General features: G+C 46.4%; 1 protein-coding gene across 4 annotated transcripts in view; it reads right to left on the bottom strand.

Annotated features, from left to right (window-relative positions):
• Positions 1-10,259, bottom strand: part of IFT81 (intraflagellar transport 81) — a 140,912-nt gene extending 130,653 nt beyond the window's left edge. For 2 of the 4 annotated variants that reach the window (XM_029620125.1, XM_029620128.1), the window contains exon 1: positions 10,093-10,259. The gene's annotated coding sequence lies outside the window, so the exon portion shown is untranslated. The other 2 variants (XM_029620126.1, XM_029620127.1) reach the window with 2 other exon arrangements.
• Between the last annotated feature and the right edge of the window lie 5,358 nt (positions 10,260-15,617).

The raw sequence follows: 15,617 nt of genomic DNA, 5'->3' as shown, positions 1-15,617 counted from the left end.
ATTAAAATAACACTTAAAAAACGTATTTACTGTCTTGTAACATGGGTTCCATATCAGTATATGTATAATGATATCATAAGCAGAAGTGAGTTATGCATTCCCAAAATGTTTTTTCATAATAGAATAATTTGTTTAACGTAGGCATTCACACTGACTTCTGCTCTGTGCATCCCCAAAGCAAGTTTTAGTGTTGAGCCGCCTGCTTTTCTGAGGTTGATCTGTTGTAAAAAAGAGAAGGCAGTGGACAGACACATTCATACCGGCTTTAGCATTGGAAGCAAGAACTTCAGATATGACATGCAGTCAGTATATGATTAGATATAACTGAATATTCATTTTTCCAGTACTTTTCAGTTATTTTACATAAAATCTACTTCTAACTCTGGTGGTCAAATTAAAGTTTTGGATCAAAACAACTGCAAAGAGTCTATAAGTCAGACGGCTGCTACAATTCTGAAACTGTATGTCTTTTGCCCAAGGTTTTAATTTTCCATTAACTTATGAGAGGAAAATTTTCAAAGAAAAAAACACTGCAAGCAAAATCTTGTGCAAAACCACACCAGGATTTTTATATTACAGAACAAAATTTAAGAATCTGTCAGGAGTCCCAGGGTGCTTTGTGCCCACGTTTTTGCTTGATGTTTTCTCGCTGGAATTTTTTCCTTCCAGAAACTGAAGGAAATTAAAATCTTGGGCAAAAGGTGCACAACTTCAAAACTGTGCCAGCAGGCTGACTTGGAGACTCTCTAAACTTTGTTCTACGCTTGCACTAAACTTATCTTTGCCCCATTGACTTGAGATTCTTAATTTCTGTACTTAGCAGCATACTTTAACAATAATTCCTGGCCAATGCTTGTAATGGAAGTACCCATAATGGAATTCTGAATACATAGGTTCTACCTGAGTCCGATTGATGTGGGCTCCAGAAAGACTGGGGTCTGGCCTTATATGGTAAGAAAGAGTTAAGATCCATGTTAGTGGGAAGAACCTTAGGTGGGTTTAAAAGTTACAGATTGCTTCTGTTGCAGAAGGCAGTTATTTAAAGATTTCAAAACAGGTGACATTGTGACCATAAAAATACATTTAGAATGTAAAACAACTGGGTTCCTTTCAAAACTACAAACTATTCCTTCTCACCCACTGACAGCCGGTAATGTGCCTGTTGTTATCGCATACAGTGACATCACATTTAAAGGTCAATGTTTCAGGCTTAATGGAAATTACAGCATGGGGTATTTTTTTCAGACTTAATTTTGTAAGAAGGCTGAGTCAGTATTTGGAAATAAACACAGAAATGTACTTTTTATATCTTGAGTGATACTAGAACAAAAGATACTTTTCTATAAAGGAACATAGAGTGCAAGCAATTTTCTGCACCTTTCAATTAACATCCCTTCTTCAAGCTGTCCAGGATTTTAACTTTCTGGCAGCAAAATATGCATCAGCTGCTGTACCTCTAAATCTATTAAACTGCGATCTGGTATTCTTATAATAACACAGATAAAGACTAAATTAATCCATCTAGTCTGCCCAGCTGAGATTCTTCCACTTGGTGTTGGGTTGCATATAGGAATTTAAGTTCTTATCTACCCTGTCTTTTACTTGGATTTCTTTACCCACTTTTGCCCTCATGTGTATCATAAGAATGCTCAAAATCTGTTTAAAATGCTGGTAAGCCATTTTAGGACTTCTCAGTTTCAACTTTGATTCTTACAATACTTTACCCAACACTCAGGTCCCCTTCCATGTCTTATTCTTAAGTTTTGTAATAATCCCCCACAGCCACCAAAATTAGTCACTTATATGATTCAAGACTGACTCTAAAGTACAGAAGGAAAAACACACACACCAAAAAGAGACTTCCCATGTTCCAAAATATTGCTGGCATTTGAAAACCAAGACAGCATACTGATATAAAACATGGAGGAACAAAACAGAGATTTCAGATTACAAAGCCCGTCGTATGTTTTAAAAAGTAATTACTGGATTGCTGTGCCATGCCAAGTCAAACCTTTAGATTATTTGTCCCTATCCAAACTGATCAAAATAGTTGATGAGAGAAATGCTTAACTCAGACATAAAAGGTGGCCAGATAAAGCTATGGATTTTTATGACATCCTTGTGGAGGTAATGAATCCAATACAGGCTGATCAGGGATGCATTTTCCTAACAGTAACACATATACAAAATGATTACATTAAACATAAATCTAAAACTTGTGAACAGTAGCACCAATCATCCAGACTTGATTCATATCTACTGACCATTCATGCATCTTTCATAAACATTCTTAATTCATTAGGATGGTATTGAGGGGTGCATGATTGATCTGCAACTAAGGTTCAAGCCTTGACAATCTAAGGAGCAGAAGGCAGGAGAAATTCCTGTAATAAAAGCCTCTTTCCTGCCCTGCTCCATCACAACTGGTCTAAAATCGGCTTGCTCAAATCTTTCTTCACTTAGTTATGCTCCTTTTGACAGCCAATGGGGTACTGTCCAGAAAACAGTACTGCAAAGTTGTGCAGGCCACAAGATGGGGAAAAAAAGAAGATTGGTTCTTATCTGCTAATTTTCATTCCTGGAATACCACAGATCAGTCCAGACTCCTGGGTTTTGCCTCCCTGCCAGCAGATAGAGACAGAGAAGAAAGCTTTACTGACACTTCTACTTAACCTAGAGTGCCACCTGCAGTCCCTCAGTATGACCTGTGCCCAAGCCAAGAGATGAGAATAACTAGAACAATAACTGAGGCCCTCAACCCCCCTCAACAAGCAGGTGGAACCTCTATGGAAAACTTGTTCCAACATTAAGCAGAAGATCATGTAACCAAACTGCCATGACAAGCAGGCTTTACTGAACAAGCGGGATTCTGGACTGATCTGTGGTATTCCAGGAATGAAAATTAGCAGGTAATTTCCTGTTCATACCCCAGATCAATCCAGACTCCTGGCATAAACCCAAGCTCCCCTATACTGGGCGGGAATGTGATAGCCCTCACTCGCAATACACTCTCTCCAATCCCCTTAGAGACTGGATCCCAGACATCCAATCGGTAATATCTGGAGAAAGCATGTAACAACTTCCAAGTAGCCACCTGACATTTATTGTGAAGAAACCTGACACTCAGCCCATGAGGTTGCCTGTGCCAAAGTTCAGTGATCCCTTAGACCCTCTGACACCGGACGGCCTTTACAAATATACACAGAGCTAATCGCGTCCTTGAGTCATCTCGCAACTATAGCCTTGGATGCCTTGCACCTCTTTCTTGGCTTTCAAAGCACAAAAATATGATCCGATCTCCAGAAACTATTAGTCACCTAGAGATCCCTTAACAACCCCACTGATATCTAATACATGACGTTTCTTAACATGTGGCACAGAGGAATCCAAATTTGGAAAGGCAGGAAGTTCCACTGTTTGACTAAGATGAAAGGCCGAAACAACCTTTGGTAGAAATGAGGGGACCTTTCGCAAGGACACCCCAATCTCCGTAAATTGAAGAAAGACAACATCTGAAGCTTTGAAATTCTTCTGGCTGAACAAATCGTCCTCCACAATGACTCAAACAGAGCCTCACACAACACCCTTATCACCAAATTAAGATTCCACAAGGGACATACCTTCCGCACTGGGGACCGCAAGCTTTTTGCCCCTCGAAGAAAACAAATCACAGCCAGATGCGAGGCCAGGGACACTCCCTGCACCTTACCCCGAAGAAAACCTAAAGCTGCCACCTGTACCCATAAGAAATTATAGGCTAGACTCCTCACTAGACCTTTTTGAAAAAAGATCAAGGTATGGGAAATTGAAGCCCAAGTATGCTGCATGCCCTGTTCAACACATCAAGCCTCACAAATCCATCCGGCCTGCAGTAAGGTGGCAATGACATTGTCGGAGTACCCCTTCTACTTCAAATGGTTCCTCTCAAAAACAAAGCCGTGAGACAGAAGTGATCTGCCTGATCCACAAATATGGGACTCTGGTGCAACTGTCTCAGAAGATGATTGAATCTTAACAGACTGTCCACAGTCAAGTTTACTAGGTCTATGAACCATGGCAGACTTGGCCATTCTGGAGCCTCGAGAATCAGTTCACCCGGGTGCTATGCATTGTAGCACCGTGCCCAGCAATGGTCATGAGGTAAAAAAGAATCCCTGGTGGCCACCGCAGCACCAGAGTGTCAATTCCTTCTGCTCCATGTTCTCACCTGCAATTATAAAAAAACATGCTGCCTTGGCATTTTGTCTCAACTCTATCAAGTGCGTTGTGATGTGTTCCTCACCTGGCCCGAAAGAGAAGCATTGTTTCCACTGACAACTCTCATTCTCCAGGGACCCTCTTTTGCCTACTGAGAAAATCTGTCTGCACGTTGTCCATTCTAGCTATGTGAGATGCTGCCATAACTGCCAAGTGCTGCTCCACCTAGTGAACCAACAAATGAGCCTCCTGAGAAACCATAAGACTTTTGGTCTCTCCCTGTCGGTTGATACAATTCACCATCATTGCACTGTCCGATAGAACTCCCACTGCTTGACCTTGTAACCATGGCAGAAAGGAAAACAAGGCTAAGTGCATCGCTCTCTTCTCTAACTGACTGATAGACAACAATGCCTCCCCCTTTGTCCATTGACCCTATGCCCCTAACACACCTCTCTCCAATTGGAGAGGGTGGATTTGGCAGTCACTATCACCCAATCTGGGATTTCCAACTCCATCCCCTGTTGCAGACCGACTCAACCAAGCCCCTATCTGAGGGGAAGAGGAATTTGCAACTCTTCCGATAATAGGATCCAACGGGAGGGGACACTTTCAAGGGGCCGCATATGTAGAAATGCCCAGGTAACTAGATTTAGCATTGATGCCAAAGATCCCCAGACCTGCAAATAATTCCAAACTCTGGGCACCTTGAGTCACAAAAGGCGGCAAAACTGACTCTGCAGCTTCACCTTCCTATCTTCCGTGAGAAACACCTTGCCAATCTGGGTGTCAAATTGAGCCTCTAGGTATTCCAAGGATTGGGATGGCATTAGATAACTCTTCACTAGATTCCCCACTCAGCCCACAACCTCTCTAGGACCCACTGTATCTCCAGCTGACAGAGGTCTGCCTACTTTGCCCAGATGAGTTAGTCATCCAGATATGGATGTACCAGCACTCCTTTCTTCCAAAAGGCTACTGCCACCACTACCACCATTGTGGTGAATGTACACGACTCTATTGCCAAAACAAAAGGGCACAAAAGTGAAAATGGTTTCCCAGAATCATAAACCGCAGGAACTTCTGGTGCTTCTACCTGATTGGGATATGTAGGTATACCTCTGTGAGGTCTAGTGACGCCAGGAACTCTCCCTTGCAAACTGCTGCTATTTCCAAATGCAGCTTCTCTATACGAAACCATGGTACCTTGAGGGCCACATAGATCTTCTTTAAATCCAAAAATTGGTTTGAACTTCCCTTCCTTTTTCGGGACCACAAAATGAATGGAATACCGACCTTTTCCCTGTTCTTCTCAGGCAACTGGCACCATCACTCTTAGCTGTTGCACGTGGTCCACCATGTCACGAACTGCCACCTGTTTGGCATGAGTAGCTCAAGGGAATACGATGAAAGCTTTGCACGCTGGGCGCATAAATTCTAACAAGTAGCCGTCATTTTTTCTGTTGTGTCTGTGGACCTTTGGACTGGGATGAGATTGGCTCTGCCTGCAAGGAGGAGCCCTGTAGGTTCTCATCACCACAGGTAGACCCAAACAAAGCAGAGATCAATCTAGAGCTTCACCCATACCAGCCCACGTTTCCCTCAGGTTGGGCCTTTGGTTGCTGGGGCCGACAGGATTTAGGCGAGGGTCTCTGGCTAGCGACATGGTCCAAGGGCAGGTTCAGAGGCAGGCAGTGGTTAGGCTAATGGCAGTCCTGGCAAGGGTCAGTGGCAGGCAGCAATTAGGCAAAATGAGAGTCCAGGCAAGGGTCAAAACCAGGTATCCATCTGAGGGAGAGGAAGAAGGATGGATAGGACTGAAACAGCTGGGCAGATGAAAACTGGAATATGCTGGGCAGACGAAGACAGAATACACAACATGCACTAATAAATGTAGGTGGACCTGTTGCTGAGGCAAGGGGTGTCGGGGGAGCTGCCCTTAAATAGAGCGAAAACGGTGATGTCATCAGCAGGGGCTGCAGGGACTTTCTCATTGTGGCCCCTTTAAGAGACCAGAGGTTGGCAGGTGAGCATGCTTAAGGGGCACAGAAAGAGGTAAGAGCTGGCAGTGTCCTGCCGCATGGTGTTTGGTGGCCTCCTGTGTGGGAAAGGTCAGCAACAGAAGGCCAGAGTGTGCTGGCTGCGAAGGTGAGAGTGTCGGCTTGCGGGGACAGCCTGAGAGCTGTCAAACACAACATTGTCAGTCCCAAGACCCACCGGTCCATTGTGATTCTGGTCCACTCCTCACAAAAGTGGACCAACTGCCCCTCGACAGTCAGAAGAGACGAGTGGACTGGCCTCATTTCATTGTGAAGACTTATCTTCCCCAGTTCCTTGACCGTGGTATCTCAAGTTGGCTTTCGCCAACCTTGAAAGGACTGAGTCCTGCCTGAGCTTTGCCTCTGCACTGCCTCTGTTCTGCCAACATCATCTACAGTCTCTAAAATGTGAACATGTGGGAAAGGATTTCTTGCCCCTTCAGCCTGTCCTCTGGCAATATATGTCCCTTGGACTCTCCCAGATGCTTCACCAGCTACATTAAATCCTCTCCAAACATGCCTTTGATCAGGAGGGCCCCAGCTGAGACTTTAATAAAAAATCTGCAGACAAGTTTGTTAACCAGAGCAGCCACCTGGCCAAAACTGCTAACATCATAACTCCGGAGGACGTCCTAATCAAGTTATACAAGGCATCCGCCACATAAGCCACTGCTGCCTCCAAGCACTTTGCCTACTTCATGGAGGATGAGGAAGACGTCTCCTTTGCCTGCAACTGCTGAACCCAGCACTAACAAGTTCTCTGCAAAAAACTGTTGCATACTGCAGCCCAGATACCCAAAGCAGAAACCTCAAAAATACTTGAGGTGAACTTCCAGCTTCCGGTCCTGCACATTTTTCAGTGTGGTGGACCCTGTCACTGGAATGGTGGTTTTCTTGGTCACTGCCAAGACCGAAGCGTCTACCTTCAGAAGCATCAAAACCTCAAATGTCTCTGCCGGTAATGGGTAAAACTTTGTCATGGTCTCAGGGATGGCCCACTCCCTGACGAGAAGTCAGGGAGTGGGACATGACTTCTGGACCTCTTAAGCCAACATGATGAGGTACACCCCTTCCTGGTCCATCTCCACCTGAGGAAGTTTGAGATCTAGCCATTTAAGCATATGTGGAATCAGTGGCCACAACTCTTACCTGCAAAACCACCAGACCACCTTAGGGTTGACCCCTTCAGTCACCAGCACCTTCTCCAAATCCGGATTTGAAAAGTCCTGAGGAGACTCCGCCCCTGGAGACCTAACCGGAGGAATATCATCACCCTCAGAGTACTGGAGCCCTCAGACTCTTCCACAGGGCCAAGCTGAGCACCCTCTGGATGTTGGGCAATGTCTTTTTGTAGGACTTGAGTCACCTTGCAGCTGACCCTGGAATCGGGGATGCTTCTCCCCTGCTGCCTTTCTAACTAGATAGGCTCTGTGGAGAAGAAACTCAAAATCCAAGGAAAAAGCCCGAGAATTCTCCGAATCCTCTTGCAATAAGGCCTTCTCATCTTCCAAGGCTTCCAGCCTCTGCACGTGACTCTGCATGGCAGGCGATAAGGAAGGAGGGGAATCCTCCTGCCTCCCTGGGAGCCTCCCGTGCTGCTGCAACTGCACTCAAGATGGCTGCTCTTCCCGTGCTTTCGGAAAAAGAATCTGCAGTGACTCCCAACGACCTTGTGGCCCTTTCGTGCACCAACATGGAGTCTGCACTGGCTGAGCTGCCTTCTCCCCCAGAGACACAGCGCATGCACAAATTTGCATGGATAAGATGAGCACGTGTATCCCCACACAAGCGGCAGGCCTTGCTGCGATCCTTAGGCAGTGCCATTGTGTCCCACACACGCTGCCTCTTCTTCACTCGCTGCGGCGGACTCAATGCCGGGACCCCCAGATATCGCTGGCTCTCACCTGTGTCTAGTGTGATCACTGACCACTCCCAGAGTCAGCCGTAGTTGAGAAACCCTCTCCAAGCCGCCGTGTAAAATGATCAAGTCTTTTTTTTTGTAATAGATAAAGACAAAAGTACTTTCCCCGAATGCTGCTGGTGCCAGAGGGTGCTCTGGGGGATCCAGGGAACTGGACCACCAACTAATTGAAACCCTCTCAGTGCCCAGGGATGAGTCAGCACCAAGGGTCAACAACCGCCTGCTCGTCCACTTCAACCAGGGATGATGGCCCCCACCAGGGATCTAATCTCCTAGGAGGATGCTCCTGAAAGAAATCCATCTTCCTCTTCCTTTTTTTAAATCTTTACAATCTGCTGGAGACAGAAATACTGAGGGAGTGCAGGTAGCACTCTAGGTTAAGTAGCAGTGTCAGTAAAGCTTTTCTTTTCTGTCTCCATTTGCTGACCATGAAATATTTGGTCGCTATCTGTGCAATTCTGAAACACTTAAACCTTATTTGAAAGGGCCTGAAAAATGGTATCCGGAGCATTCAGGAGGCAGAGCCCACCTATGCTCTCCACTGTTGGAGGAGTGGCAGTTTCATTGCTATGGAGAGATTTTATTCATTAAAACTTTATAACCCACTTTTAAAACATGTTAATCAAGCAGTTGGCATGGGTAGATAGCTTTAGGTATTGGGGTTTTATAATGCATATTGTTTTATATGATTATTTTACAATCGTTTTTTGAAGTGTTTTGGATATGCCATATTGCTGAATGAGAGAACTGGAGGGCTGAAAGGTAGTACCTTAACGTAATCTGCTTTGAAGTGCTGAAAAGCGGAATATAAATCCAATACAATAATGTTTTGTAATTTTATGATATATGTTGTGCACCACCTTGTATTCCAAAAAAAGGTGGACTACAAATGTTATATTAATATATCAGACCCCACACCACTTCTAAAGAGTTATTCACCCACCTACATGGTTTGGCTGTTTTTGGAGGGAGGGGGTAAGGGGTCCTCCAACTGTTTGGGCTTCTGGCTCAACTAATAACGATCCAGTACCATGACCTAGATCTTCCACTGGAATTCTGCAATCATGGGCCCTATGTTTGACCACTATCACCATGGCACAGTCATCAGGACTATTTCCCAGCGGCTATGAACGCGGCCTCTGCAGCATCCCCAGTCAACCCAGGGAGCAGAAACTTGGCTAGTGAACCACAGGTCTGGAACAATATGTGGTATGTAGAAGGGTTGTTTTGTTTTTTTTAATAATCTTTATCTAGAATATAAGGAACGGGCTAAGTTGGCTTTACATTCAAAGAATGTTATTAGAAAATATTTTTTTCCCATCATGTGCCTATGGGGAGAAAACCTTTTTGAGTAAGGCCCTAAATCCATCATGTATTATTGCTTTGCAGTCCTTCTTTCCTAAGGAAAATTGACATTTTTAGATATGTTGCAGATACAATGCAGCGAGGAGAGTTATATTTGCACCATACAAAATACAAACCTCTAAATACAGAAAATTCAAATATTTTTTCATATGTTCTTAGGTACATTGAAGCAGGGGACAATTGTATTTTAACAGCAATTTAAAAAAAATTAATTTAGTATTTCTTTGTAGTTATCAACCATACTGGCCAATCATAAAACTAATCCCAAGATGATGAAGTACATAAGTTTAAGAGAGGACCAAATTCCCTTTCTCGGATCTCTGTGGTTTCCAGAGTTCCTCTATTACCTCTTTGGACAATTCTTACATTGGTGCAGTACAAAACATCACAACCGACAAAAGCTGCCAGAACACCTGTCACAAACAGGTGCAGCTCGAACTCGGACGAGCCTGCTGGGCCCCAATTAGTTTCCGTTAGAAAGGTCGCCGGCAGGGTCTCGGACCCTGGGCCGTGAGGGTCGCATCGTCTGGCTCTCCCACCCTGCTTCCCGACATAACATAAGCCACTCACCGAGACTCCTTGAACCCTTTACGTGAAGTTCAGCTTCACCTGCTCTTGTCAGACCCTACAGCTCGCCCCACTTTCCGGGGGTCCCGGGCCTTCCCTTGGTTACCATCTGCTTCAGACGGTTGCTAACCGGAAGTGGAATGTCGTCACTTCCGCCACCCAAGGTCCCCCGCGTGATTTAGCGGGGCTTCTCTGCTGCAATGATTTTTTGATCGTTCGACAGGCAGCGGATTTCGTCGGTTTTACTGTTTGGCTCCTTTTCCAAGCCATGCTCACTGCTCCTGCTCTCATTAAAAGTTCTGCGGCCTTCTCCAACCCTGGTCTCCTGCTGCCGGGAGGCAGCGGAGCTTTAGCCAAGCTTTGATTGCCCTCTGCTGCTCAGCAGTGGAGTAGCTGAGATTTTTTTAAAATTATAATTTACTGAAAACGCTGGAACCTGTATAATTTGTTCTTACTAGTTCATCCCCTGGAAAAAGTTTTGTTAAATTTTTGTGGGTGTCTCTCTGAAGCCGAGGATAAGAAAACTGATGGTGAAACATCAAAGTATGGCCAAGGCCAGGTGGAAAGGAAGGGCTCCCCTACCTAACTAGGGAGCAGGCTGGTGTAAAACGGTGGGATAAAAAATGCTCTCAGGTCAAACACTGTGTTGAACTTTGAAAAACTTGTGGGTCAAGCGAAGAACAGTATAAGGGCTTAAGCAGGTGGTTGTGGGGGAGAGTAGCTTCTCTGTGCTGGGACCTGACTCAACAGGAGGAGGGATGCCTGGCCAGCAGCCCTACACTGGACAGGAAGGTTCCCAGACTCAAGCAGTAGCTTGTCTGCACGTGCACTTGTTTTCAAAGCCCTATAAAAATTCGGGGGTCTCCAGTGGGAGCTGACGAGTGGTGCAGGATCTTTCCCGTTGAAGCTGTATGCTCCTGTTTTTCGGTCGCACCGGGGTTCCCAGACCTGATGAGTGGCAGGATGCTGATTTGGTATGTATTATAGTCACGGGAAATGAAGTATGTGTGCTGTAAATAAAGCTGTATTTTATTACTGTATACCTTGTATATTATGTTATTGTGTGTATGTGTTGGGTGCCATGAATGTGGTCTGGGCATCCTGTTACATTTGGCGCAGCAAGCCAGGTGTCCTTGTTTAAGAGGAAAAATGAAAAAAGGACAGTAAAGAATCTAAGGGGGAAAAGGAGAAACACAAGGTAGAAATTCCTGGCTAGGAAGATGTAACCTACTCACTGCTGGCCAATGATTGGGGGTGTAATATGGGGTTATGTGAGAATCGGGATAGGAAGGTAGGGATAGAATCTTGTGAGCTGGTAGATATTTTACAAAAGGTCCCTGTAGTTGCAGGGAAAGAAATGGCGTGCATTGCCCGGCAGGGATGGATACTTCTTACAGGATATAGGAAAACTCATTTGAAAGTGAATGAATTGCAGCAGCAATTGGCTGCTGCTCAGGAAGAACTTGAGAAATTAAAGCAGGATAGAGCGGTGTTGCAATGTCAGTTGCAGCTTTGTAAAGATAAAGTGGACAAATATCAAGTGGTGGCAGAGAGGGCAGCCGTACGGGTGGCGCAATACAAATACAACGTGGTGCAGAAAGTGAAAGAAAATTAGTGTAGTGTAACATGTAAATAAGCAATATAAAATGTATTTATCTTGTAAAAAAAAAAAAAAAAAAAAGTGAAGCTGGTGGGGTAAAAGACTTCCTGGATATCCTGGGATGGGAGAATAAACCATATAAAATGCTCTATGAAAACTGGGACTCAAAGGGGTGAGTTTTATATGAGCCTTTAATTTGTGTCTGTGTATCCCTTGATTTTTTTTAATGTGAAGGGCTGATTTGTTTATGTTGGGGCCATCTAGCTTGTGTTAAGAATTTTTCTTGTAATCTGCATAAAGCAGGATAGTGCATAAGAAAATCTATTGAGTACAGAATATTTGGTGTATGTATTTAACGTTAGCATTATGTGGCAACAGAAGGTGTCATTTGTTAAGAATCAAAAGGACACTAAACTAGAATTAAAAGCAGAAACAAAGAGAAAGCACTTTTTGGAGATTGCAGCAGTATGTGGGAAGAACCCATGGTATTCTAATGTCTTAGCAGACTTAAACTCTTTTGAGGATGTAGAAAATAAGATTTCTAAGTATATCCATGCCACAATGCTCAAAAATAAGAGTACAATTAAAGACCCACAACTGAGCTAGAAAAATTGAACTAAACACAAAACACAAGATTCTGCTATTGCAAGAGCTTATGTCTAATGTCTTAGTGAAGGTATATTGCGACCATCATATAGTGCCACTATCTGCTTGCGGCTTATAGGTGAAGCCCTTGAAGCACTAGGGCTTTCTAATCTTAGGTCGCTTTTACCTTATACCAGAGTTCATCAGAGCGGTGCACCACACTTAAAGCAAATTTTTTTTTGTGCACTTATCTCTGGAAATGATCCACTAGTAGCAATGTCTTAAGCGATCCTGCAATCCATCTGACACTGCGGTGTTTCGAAGTATAAAACTCCTTCTTCAGGGAGCTTCAGAATAAGATCTGCTGCGGATGATGCTATATGAAAAGTGGAAATATAGCCCTTTACCAAAGCATAACAGCTTAAATTGAATAAAAAGGCTGGTGACTTGGACTAAGACACTTACTAAATTTCTTTGATGAGGTCAGTGCATGAGCGGGTTAGACAATCTGTACGTGCTACAACATAAATGATTGAAGAGTCAAGAATCTTTCTGAAAAAAGTATATGAAGTAATCACTTGCACCACTATTGCTGTACTTACATGCACAAGGCTGTGTGCTACCTGCTAGAGTTTCTCCCCATCGCTGACAGTGTGTCGCTGAAAAGACGCCATTTTTAAAGGGGAACTCCACCGGCTCACGGAGCTGACAGCAGGAACTGAGGTATATAGAGGATACCAAATAAGCGATTCTGCAGTCCATCCGACACTATTTTATCGTTTAACAATTGATCTTTAATTAACAATCAAGATGTTAAACCACCCATGGTTCATCACTGTATTAAAGAAGGACACACATTTGAGGATTTCAAATGGATTATTCTTGAACATGTACCCCTCATTGGAGAGGAGGCGATAGAATATCAACACTAAATTTTAAGGAGAATGAATGGATTCACCGGTTGCAATCCATAGAACCCACGGGATTAAACGATAAAATAGAATGGTATTCCCTCATATGAGCGGTCCTTTAAAGATGGCCGCCGGTCCATTGACGTCATTAACCCTCAGGTCAATACAGTAAAGTGGGGCCGCTGTTACCCCGCTCCTAACCCACTTTCTACTCACTTTCCGGCCGCGTTAGCCCTTCCTGCGATCCACAATCCCCTTTAACCGATTCTTTCCACCTCTTTAAATCACCGGGTAACCCCTTCCACACGCGGCATGTATATTAAATGTAAACAATCGAATTAGCTATTCCCTCCCATACAGTAACGCGCGCCCTGACTATCGCTATTTTACCCTGCTGTTTTGCCGCTCATTTAACCTGCTAACTTACCACCTACCCTTACCCCTGCGTTACAGGCAGGGGTAAGGGTAGGCGGCAAACCTTCCCCCAAAAGGAAACCTCTAAAAACCTAAAATCCCCTCCTCCCGAAGCGACTCGACATTACTTTTTGTTGCTTTCAGCTCCATCCCTTCTGTGCCGCCCTCCGGAGGGGGCAGCCGGCGGCGAAAGCGGCTTGCAGCGTTCCCCCCCCGCGCAGGTCCCGGTTCTCCTGGCTCGGCCCTCATCAAATTGTGAAGTCAGGTGAGAGCCCACTGTTCTGTGCTTTTCAGCCCCTTCCCTTCTCTGCCGCCCTCCGGAGGGGGGAGCCAGCGGCGAAAGCGGTTTGCAGCGTCGTCGTCGTCCCCCCCCCGCCGCGCAGGTCCCGGTTCTCCTGGCTCGGCCCTCATCAAATTGTGAAGTCAGGTGAGAGCCCACTGTTCTGTGCCCTCTCCAGTCACGGCGCGAGCGGAGCGAAGCGTACTTTCATTGGCCTGAGCGCCCATCAATTTGGGCGCTCCAGCCAATGAAAGCACATAGTCGGGCGTGCGTGACGCACGCCCGTCCATGTGCGCCCAAATTGACGGGCGCTCAGCCAATAAAAGCACGCCCGTCTATGTGCTTTCATTGGCTGGAGCGCCCGTCAATTTGGGCGTTCCAGCCAATGAAAGCACATAGGCATGCGTGACGCACGCCGTGACGTCACACCGCCCGTCCATTTGCGCCCAAATAGACGGGCGCTCAGCCAATGAAAGCACATAGTCGGGCGTGCGTGACGCACGCCGTGACGTCACGCGCGCCCGTCCATGTGCGCCCAAATTGACGGGCCGCTCGGCCAATAAAAGCATGCCCGTCTATGTGCTTTCGTTGGCTGGAGCGCCCGTCAATTTGGGCGTTCCAGCCAATGAAAGCACATAGACGGGTCCCCCCCCCCCCCCCGCGCAGGTCCCGGTTCTCCTGGCTCGGCCCTCATCAAATTGTGAAGTCAGGTGAGAGCCCACTGTTCTGTGCCCTCTCCAGTCACGGCGCGAGCGGAGCGAAGCGTACTTTCATTGGCCTGAGCGCCCATCAATTTGGGCGCTCCAGCCAATGAAAGCACATAGATGGGCGTGCGTGACGCGTGCCCGTCCATGTGCGCCCAAATTGACGGGCGCTCAGCCAATAAAAGCACGCCCGTCTATGTGCTTTCATTGGCTGGAGCGCCCGTCAATTTGGGCATTCCAGCCAATGAAAGCACATAGACAGGCATGCGTGACGCACGCCGTGACGTCACACGCGCCCGTCCATTTGCGCCCAAATAGACGGGCGCTCAGCCAATGAAAGCACATAGTCGGGCGTGCGTGACGCACGCCGTGACGTCACGCGCGCCCGTCCATGTGCGCCCAAATTGACGGGCGCTCGGCCAATAAAAGCATGCCCGTCTATGTGCTTTCGTTGGCTGGAGCGCCCGTCAATTTGGGCGTTCCAGCCAATGAAAGCACATAGACGGGTCCCCCCCCCCCCCCCCCCGCGCAGGTCCCGGTTCTCCTGGCTCGGCCCTCATCAAATTGTGAAGTCAGGTGAGAGCCCACTGTTCTGTGCCCTCTCCAGTCACGGCGCGAGCGGAGCGAAGCGTACTTTCATTGGCCTGAGCGCCCATCAATTTGGGCGCTCCAGCCAATGAAAGCACATAGATGGGCGTGCGTGACGCACGCCGTGACGTCACGCGTGCCCGTCCATGTGCGCCCAAATTGACGGGCGCTCAGCCAATAAAAGCACGCCCGTCTATGTGCTTTCATTGGCTGGAGCGCCCGTCAATTTGGGCATTCCAGCCAATGAAAGCACATAGACAGGCATGCGTGACGCACGCCGTGACGTCACACGCGCCCGTCCATTTGCGCCCAAATAGACGGGCGCTCAGCCAATGAAAGCACATAGTCGGGCGTGCGTGACGCACGCCGTGACGTCACGCGCGCCCGTCCATGTGCGCCCAAATGGATGGGCGCTCGGCCAATAAAAGCATGCCCGTCTATGTGCT

Source organism: Rhinatrema bivittatum, chromosome 11, assembly GCF_901001135.1.
Source record: "Rhinatrema bivittatum chromosome 11, aRhiBiv1.1, whole genome shotgun sequence".
Classification (NCBI taxonomy): Eukaryota; Metazoa; Chordata; class Amphibia; order Gymnophiona; family Rhinatrematidae; genus Rhinatrema; species Rhinatrema bivittatum.
Note: the sequence above shows the minus strand (reverse complement) of the source record. Positions and strands in the feature narration are given on the sequence as shown.